At 38.7% G+C, this 9509-nt stretch overlaps 1 non-coding gene across 1 annotated transcript; it reads left to right on the top strand.

Annotated features, from left to right (window-relative positions):
- The first annotated feature begins 7970 nt into the window (after positions 1-7970).
- On the top strand, positions 7971-8075 carry LOC127539571 (U6 spliceosomal RNA). The gene has a single exon (XR_007947996.1). It is a non-coding gene; the product is annotated as a U6 spliceosomal RNA (small nuclear RNA).
- Positions 8076-9509: the final 1434 nt, after the last annotated feature.

The raw sequence follows: 9509 nt of genomic DNA, 5'->3' as shown, positions 1-9509 counted from the left end.
CCTTTTTTTAGTTCATGATCTTGACCGTTCTCTAGATCCTGAAATTAATGATTGCCCCTTCCTTCCTGATTCTCTCACTTTTGCCCCTTAGAATCCTTGGCTTCCTTCAAGATTCAGCTCACATTCTATCTTCTTCAGGAGGTTTTTCTTACTCTCCCCAAGTTGCTAATGCCTTCTCCCTTAGATTGCTTTCCATCTTGTTGTTTGATTATATATGATCATCCATGATTCCATCTGGGATTTTCATGGCAAAAGATACTGGAGTGATTTACTGTTTCCTTCTCCAAATCATTTTACAGATGAGGGAAACTGTGGCAAACAGGGTGGAGTGACTTGCCAGGGTCACACAGCTAATAAGTATTTGAGGCTACATTTGAACTCAAGTCTTTCTTGATTCCAAATCTAGTTCTCTTTTCCCCCTTCCATCTGTCTTCTATCTACTCTGTGTCTCATACTCTGTGTGTATGTGTGTCTATCTATCTATCTTGTATATGCTAAATTATTTGCATCTTGTTTCGGTCATTAGAATGTAAGCTCCTTGAACAAAATAATCTTTTTCTGCTACTCATTGCATCTCCAGTGCTAACGGCAATGGCTGGAGCATAATAAGCTTCTTGACTGACGTACTCGGTCTTGTCTCCTGGTTCTCTTAAATATCTGACTGCTCCTTCTTGGTCTTATTTTCTCTGGTGTATCTTCCTCTGGCTGTCTCCCAAGTGTGGGTGCACCTCTCTGATTCTGTTCTTAGTCCGACTTTTTTTTTCTCCCTCTTTGATCTTTTTTTGATAATCTTATTCACTCTTATAGTTCTAACAATTAGCTCTATAGTCTATAGACCAATGGTTCTCAAACTTTTGTTCTCAGTATCTTCATGTTGTTAAAAAAACTATCGAGGATCTGTTCAAAGAGTTTTTGTTCACATGGATTATATTTATAGCTATTTACTATATTAGAAATAAAAATGATTTTGAATTTGTAGACCCTCTGAAAAGGTTTCAGAGAGCCCCAACAATTCTTTGGACTACACTTTGAGGACCACTGCCTTAGACTATGACCTCAATTGCCAGTTGCCTGCTAAGCACTGTGAGGCCACTATGTGGTGTAGAATTCTGAACTTGGAATCTAAAAGATCTGAGTTTGAATTTCTGCTTCAAATGGGTTTACGAGATGTGTAACTTTGGGCAAATCATTTTACTTCCTGTAGTCTGTTTCCTCATTTGTAAATTGAAGAAATTATTCTCAAGGGTCTCTTTTAACTCTACATATGTGAGGCTATAATCTCCCTTCAAGTGTTCTGCCAGCACATCCAACCCCACACTATAAAGCTAAATTCATCCCCAAACACACCCCCTTTCCCAGCTGCCACGTTTGTTCTGTTGTCACCATGATCCTCCTCATTACTCATACTGGGGCTACTTGGAGTCTCTCCTGTCCCCTCATTTTCTTTATCTGATCAATTGGTAAATCACACGATTCTATATTGATACAATGCTAACATCTATCCCCTCTGTCTTTGGATTGTCAAACCCTAATTCAGGCACTTATCATCTTTCCCTTGGATTGTTGTCATATTTCCTACTTGATCTCTGCCTCTAGTCCCTCCTCCATACAGCTGTTCCCCAGTCTTGCCCTTCCTTCTTCTATCTCTGATTATCTAACCATATCTGGAATGTATTCCTTCCTCATCTCCTCGTGTTGCATTCTTCGCCTCTCCATGTGTAATTCCAGGTATCTGTATGGTATTCTGTGAAATCCCTCTCTTTGTTCAGGATTTGGCTTAGGTGCAAGGAATAAATCTGTCCCTAATCTCCCCATGAAGCTTGTTGCTTTTTGTCCTTTGATCTCAAAGAGATCCCATGACATAAGGGAGGTAATGCCATGACACGCAAGTGAATTGGATTTAAATGACTCATCGCTGTGCAATGTCACCAGCCTCACTTTCTCCTATAGAGTCACCTGAGTCCAACGGCAAGATATAGCTCCCATGGGGCAGCTAAGTGCAGACTGGAAGTCAGAAAGACCTATATTCAAATCCAACTTCAGTCACTTATTAGCTGTGTGACCCCAGGTAAGTCACTTAACACTGTTTAACCTCAGTTTTCTTTTCTACAAAATGAGCTGGAGAAAAAATAGCAAAACATTCCACTATTTTTGCCAAGAAGATCCCAAATTTACAATTTACAATTGTCAAGAGTCAAACAAGACTGAAATGACTGAACAACAACAAAAATCTCCCCATCTGAGAAAAGTGTTTTTCTCTTCAAATTTCCCTTTGCCTGGGTCTCTTTCACCACAATCACATTCTACATAATATCAATGATAGAATAAGCATTTATTAAGCAATTATTATGTGTAGAGCACTGTAATAAGTGGGAAATATAAGCAGATAAAATAATCCCTGCTTAAAAGGGCTCACATTCTTCTGGAGACCATATATATGGAAGATTTCTACTCCAAACCAGATGGAAGGGGCTAAGGGCTCAGTGGCAAAGCAGCTTTTAGCTCTCCTTTAATGAAATTTCCATTGATAAAATCCTATCAGTTTCTGGTTATGATGAACCATTTGACAATGCCAAGAATTTGGGTGGCAAGAGCTTTCTTTTTTGGATCTTAAATAGCTGCGGCTGCGATCCATGCTGGATCATAGATTTAAATGTGGAAGGGAACTTGGAGATCATCATTGAGTCAACCACGCTAATTTTACAGATGAGGTAACAGAAGCATCAAGAAACTGATTTGTCACTCCGTATGAAATGTCTAAGGTGGGAATTGAACACAGGTATTCTTAACTCTAATCTAGTTCCTTGCCCATTATATCATGATGCCTTCAAAATGACGTTGCATCACACTTTTTTTTTTAATGTGTATCTTCTTCCCTTGTGGTTGTTGAGTCATTTCAGTCGTATCTGACTGTTTGTGACTCCATTTGGGGTTTTCTTGGCAAAGATACTGAAATCCTTTGCTATTTCCTTCTCCAGTTCATTTTACAAGTGAGGAAATAAGGCAACGGAGTTTAGCAACTGGCTCAGGATCATACAGCTAGGAAGTGTCTAGGAGTCACATTTGAACTCATGTACTTTTGACTCTAGGTCTGCCATTCTATCCACTGTTCCACTTAGCTTCCCCATCAACCTACATATGTATATACAAAATATATAGAAGGTAAAAAAAAAGGTAATTTCAAGGGGAGGAGAAGGCAGTATTTGATTTATATCTTTGTAGAATTGAAAAAATGTTAAATGTAAGAATACTGGCTCCCTCAAGTTTTGGGAATAAGATCAATTCTGCCTATCCAAGGGAACTCATAAGAATGCTTGGGAGCCGAGACTAGAGAGGGGGAAGGTTCAGAAGAGAAAACTACACTATAGGGAGGTTATAACCCCTGTTTTGGTCTTAGTGGGGCAATATACTCAGAAATAACAGCAGTAATGGAAGAGTGGTAAGGATATATGAGTCAACAGTCCTGTGAAGCAACCATGTTCCTTTGATCAACTGTAGTGTGTAATGAGATGCCAAGGACATCTCTACTGGCTGCACCAAAGTTTCCTATCATCTTCTGACCTTGAGGTTTCCCTGGTTGAGTAGAAGAGACTAATTGGTTCAGGAACTGAGATTTCAGCATTTATCAATCAAGCAAGTCAAAAAGCAGCTTGGGAAAGTAAAGATGTGTGCACCAATTAGCATCATTCAGTTTCCCAAGTTTTGGTGAGGGGGGATTGTACTTTGGGAAATAAATGGCAAGAGGGTATGTGACTTAAGTTATGTTCCTTGTTTTTTTACCTTCAATTTCTATCTTAAGTCAATTATTCATTTTCATTCCTGCCATGGGACATCATATCATTGATTATAAAATGACTTGTTCATTTCTTTGAAGACAAAGTGAAAAGGGTCTGGGGGCTGAGGATCATTTAATTTTAGGAGATTGAATTCTTATTCAACTTTTCTTTCTTTTCTTTCTTTCCTTTTTCTTTTTTTTTTGTGAGGCAATTGGAGGTAAGTGACTTGCCAAAGATCACATAGCTAGAAAATATTAAATGTTTGAAGCCAGATTTGAATTCTGATTCTCTTGACTGTAGGGCTGGTGCTCTTTCCATTGAGCCACCATGTTATCTCATGTTAAACTTTTAATCTTGGAAGTAGCTTGGAGAAGCTATAGCTTTAACAATGACTTTCTGAACTTCAATTTTCCATCTGTAAAATAGTAGCTTTTTACTTCAAAGGAAATTATGAGAATTAGCTAATGTATTTGAAGTATTTGAAATACCTTATGATACATATTTTCTGCATATACATTTTTAGTTCTATTATTATACAGTTCTTAAATTGTATATTTGTTTTGAATAAACATTTAATATCTTTCCTCAAAGGATCATAGATTTAGAATTGGAGTCTTAGCAAAATTTCTATCTACTTCAATATCCTCATTTGACAGGTAAAAAAACTGAGTCCACAGAGTTAAATAACTGGGAATTAAGGTCACATAGTCCAGCATTTGGACTGAATGCACTTTCCGTTGCACTATGAGATTGGCAGAATCTTGCTGTGGTCCCCTTTCTCTCTCCTTGTGAGTAATGTCACAGTATTTTATTCCTTCTATAACTTGAATTCCCAGTTAAGCCTGAGGCATTATGCATGAGACTCTCTTAATTGGCAGAAAAAATATTGATGTGGAGGGACAGAGTTGGTGTGACAGACACTTTGTGCTGTCATTGAGAGGACAAACAAGGTGGTGCTAGACTTTTGGGGGACCTCCTCCTGACACATGGGGAGGGGGAGAGACATACAGACACAAACACATACACATACTCACAGAGACACACATACATAGACACAGAGAGAGACAGAGAGAGGGAAGAGGAAAGAGGGGGAGAAGAGAGAGGGAAAGAAAGGGAGAAGGAAAGAAAGGGAAAGAGAGAAAAAGGGGGAAAAGGGGAGATCAAGAGGGAGTGAGAGAGGAGGAGAAATGAGGGCAAGAGGAAGAAAAAGGGGGAAAAATAGAAGAGGAGGGGGAAAAGGGGAGGAGAGAAAAGGGATAGAGGGAGAAGAGATATACAGAGAGAGACACACACAGACACACAAAGAGAGATGCACACGAACAGAGAGGGGGTAAAGGGGGAGACAAGGGGAGGCAGACACAGACAGACAGGCAGACACAGATGGACAGAGACAGACACACAGAGACATACAAAAATATAAGTGGAGACAGATAACAAGCTGTTAGGTAAGAGACTGTTCTTTTTCAGTCTCAACTTCTTCATCCATAAAACCAGGATAAAAATAACGATAACTAACATTTCTATAGAACTTTCAGGTTGCCAGAGCACTTTCTGTACCCCATCTCATTTGATTTCCAACAGTCTTGTTAGGTAAGTGCTAATATTATCTCTCTTTTCCAGATGATGATAATAATAACTCTAGTATTTACCTCATTGGGTTTTGTAACAGTCAGATGAGATCATCTAGTACGAGACTTTACATATCATCATTATTATTTTACCTCAGTATTAACTTGTGTGTTTGATATCTCAAAGATAGTTGTATTTCAAGCCTAATTCTAATTATGAAATGACAGACTGTCCTCTTGATTAAGTAGATATTTGAAGGCAAAAAGTAGAGAGAGTTGTGATTTATTGGAAAAAAAGAGCTGGTAACCAATGCTCTAGTCCTGATTTTGAACCTTACTAGTTTTCCTTGCTTCCTTCTAGTCCTAGTTAATATCCCATCGGTTATAGGAAGTCTTTCCCAATCCTCCTCAATTCTAATATCTGCCTTCTGTTGATTATTTCCAATTTATTCTCTATTTAGCTTGTTTGTATATAGTCATTTACATTCTGTCTCCTCCCATTAGATTGTGAGTTCTTTGAGAGCTGGATCTGTCTTTTACCTTTCTTTGTAACCCTAGTTCTTAGCACAGTGACTGGCAAATAGTAGCCGTTTTATAAAAGTTTCTTGATGGACTATTAGTTTGACCTTAGGCAAGTCTCTTCATTTTACTAAGAGAGAGACAGAGACACAGAGACACAGAGACACACACACACACACACACACACACACACAGACACATACATAGAGAGAGACACAGACACAGAGACACATACAGAGAGACACACATACAGACACAGACTCACAGAGACATACACAGAGACACAGAGACACAGCGAGAGACACAGACACACAAGAGACACAGAGAGATCCACAGAGACACACAGAGAGACACACAAGAGACACACACAGACACAGAGAGCCACAGACACAGAGAGAAAGACACTCAGACACAGAGACACACACAGACACAGAGACATGCAGAGAGACTGAGAGACAGAGAGAGACTTAAAGAGAGAATGACAGACACATACACACATAGAGAAACAGGGAGACACACACACACACAGACAGACAGTAGATTGTGAGCTCTTTGAGCACAGGGACTATCTTTTACTTTTCTTTGTAACCTCAGTTCTTAGCACAGTGGGTTACCCCTGTACTAAAGTAGTAGTCACTTTATAAATGTTTCTTGATGAGCTAATTGTATGACTTTAAGCAGATCAAATGAGTTTGGACTGAGTTTTTCCAATATCCTTTCCACCTCAAAAATCCTATCTTTGAGACTTACCTTTCTGTATTTATGAAATTACCAGCCTTTACAGCCGATATATCATTCAGTCAATTAGAATTTATTAAGTACATAATTAGTTAATTAATAATTAATTAATCACCACACCAAGAGTTATTGACATATTGGGGAAAGTTCACTAAATCACAGGATCATTGATTGTAAACTCGAGGGATCTTAAGAGACTATTTAGTCTAATGTCCTCATTCTATAGATGTGAAAACTGAAACAAAGGAGCTAGTTTGTGACTTGAGAGTAACCTAAGTAGAAGCCAGGTCCCCATATTCCAAAACCGGATTCTATTTGTTATAAAGCTCTGAAGGAAGCCCATCCATGTGTATCCACTAGGGAGCTGTGTTGTTGTGGTTGTTGGTAATAGCTTTAGTCCTCGGGGGGACCACAACATCAGTGAGATACCATGACATGCTCTAAGTGAGGGACGGCTGGGCAAGGTCACCTGCCCTCTCCAGAGCCATCTGGGTCCAGTGGCCAGATGGAGAGCAAGATGACCAAAGATGGCCCTGGATGCAATGGGAGCCAAGGGCTAAACTAAGGTCTTCAAAAGGTCTGACTGAGGCAATTCCCATTCAGAGATTAAAGCTAGGTAGCAACTGAGGCAGAGAAGCTCCTCCTCCACTTCCCAATCTAAATGAATGAATGAATGAATGAATCTGGGAAGGGGAGGCCCTATGGTGTAGTAAAAGACAGCCAGCTAGTGATTTAGAAAGACTTTAGTTCCAGTGTTGCTTCTGACACTTACTGCGTGACCCTGCACAAGTCATTCAGTCTCTTAAGGCCCCAGACAATGTTTAAGTCTATGTGCTGTAGTGCAAGTGCTGATCTACATGGGACAGTGGGGAATTTTCAGTAATTTTTTTATGCTAATAAAATCCCAGGCCTGGTAAATACACACACACACACACACACACACACACACACACACACATACACACACACAGATAAGGTTTTGTGAAAGACCTCAAAGTGATTTGTGAAACTTTTTTCTGGCTTATCAATTTTATAACAAAATGCAAAAGAATTCCCTAAATCTCCCCCAGATTCCCCACCATCTGAAAGACAATAAATAGTCTCCCTGGGCTTGCTGAGTCAGAAGTGTTGAAAGTCTGGGGACCGGGAGGCTGAAGATGCAGCTCAAAAGTCACTGCAGTGAGAATGAAGCTTCTAAAAATGTGCACTGTTATGTAATCAAGGGGAACAGATGGAAAAATACCAGCTGGTGTGAGCTCGAGTCCCTTCCTGCCTCTTACTCACTTAGGCAGCCATTTGGGTTAAAGATGCTTCTCAAAAAAGCCAGAACAAAACTCATTCATTCTCCAAAGTTTCTAAAACATAGGGAGTGCTTGCTCTGGCAACACACATACTAAAATTGGAATGATACAGAGAAGATTAGCAATGGCCTCTCCAGGATGACATGCAAATTCGTAAAACATAAAAGAGAGACTAGGTTCCCAGGATGAGGTCTAAATGGTTCCAGGTTTGGTTCTAGACCAAATTGTGAACCAGATAAAGTTTGCTTTGGATTGCCTTTTCTTTCTTTTAAATCTTTTTTTTCTCCAACAAATTAAAAAAAAATCTATTTTCTGTCCCTCTCCACTCCCCTCTCTTCCCACTGAAAAAAAAGAAAAGAAAAAACCCAGTGGAGATTGACAGTGGAACAAAAAATTCCCTCAATTGCCACATCCAAAAACGTGTCAGTCTGTATTCACCATGAGTTTATCATCTCTCTCTGTCAGGAAGTTACCTTCTTTTTTTTTTTTTTTCAATTCCTTTCTATTTATTTTCCTTCTTTTCAAAAACCAGGTTCAAGTGTCCTATGCCCCATTGCCCAAGAACATCATTTATGCTACCACCAGCACTTGTATCTCAGAAAATACCTTATGCTTCTTTCAGTTCTTGTTTGTTTCCTGATACTTTCCTCCTTCTCCTCCTCCATCATCATCATCATCATCATCATCATCATCATCATCATCATCATCATCATCATTATCCATCACTAGGATTTTTATAGCACCTATTTATATGCCAAACACTGTGCTAAAAGCTTCACAAACTTTATCTCATTTGATCCTCACAGGTAGGCCTCTTAAAGATAATCTAGCCCAATCTTCTCCATTTGCAGATGAGGAAAAATGAAACTCACAGACTTAAGAGATTTGCCAAGAACATAGAAGTTGGGGCAGGAAAGGGGATATGAATGCAGGTCTTCTGATTCCCAGTACAGTAGTACCATTGTGTCCAAAATTCTCCTATTAGAGGTAAATTCATTTAGGTTAAATATTGTCTTTTTCTAAATAATGTTAAAATATTCTTAATGCTAAGTATTATATGCTATAGTATTTAAAAGTTTTATTTTTATTTACAGTTCCAAATTGTCTCTTTTCCTCCATTCTTCCCTCACCCACTGAAAAGGCAAGAAATATGATATCTATTATGCAGAAGAAATTATGCAAAACGTTTCCATATTAGTCATGTTGTGTATGTGTGGGAGGGGAGGAAGCAAGAAAAATAGAAAGAAAAAAAATGCTTCAGTCCATTAATACTCTCTATGGAGGTGGATAGTATTTTTCATCATGAGTCTTTTGGAATTGTCATGGGTCATTATATTGATCAGAGTTGTTAAGTCTTTCATAGTTTGATTATCATTACAGTATTGCTCTCCTATTACCCCAATATTGCTATTACTATATAAATTATTATCCTGTTTCTGCTTACTTCATTTTGCATTGTTTCATATAAATTTTTCCAGGTTTTTCTGAAAGTACCATGCTCATTATTTCTCACAACACGATAGTATTCCATTACAATCATATATCATATTGTCTTCAGCCATTCCCCAATCGATGAGCCTTCTCTCCTCAGGTTCCAATTCTTTGCC

This window comes from Antechinus flavipes, chromosome 5 (assembly GCF_016432865.1).
Source record: "Antechinus flavipes isolate AdamAnt ecotype Samford, QLD, Australia chromosome 5, AdamAnt_v2, whole genome shotgun sequence".
In the NCBI taxonomy this organism is placed as follows: Eukaryota; Metazoa; Chordata; class Mammalia; order Dasyuromorphia; family Dasyuridae; genus Antechinus; species Antechinus flavipes.
This window is presented reverse-complemented; position numbering and strand designations above follow the sequence as displayed.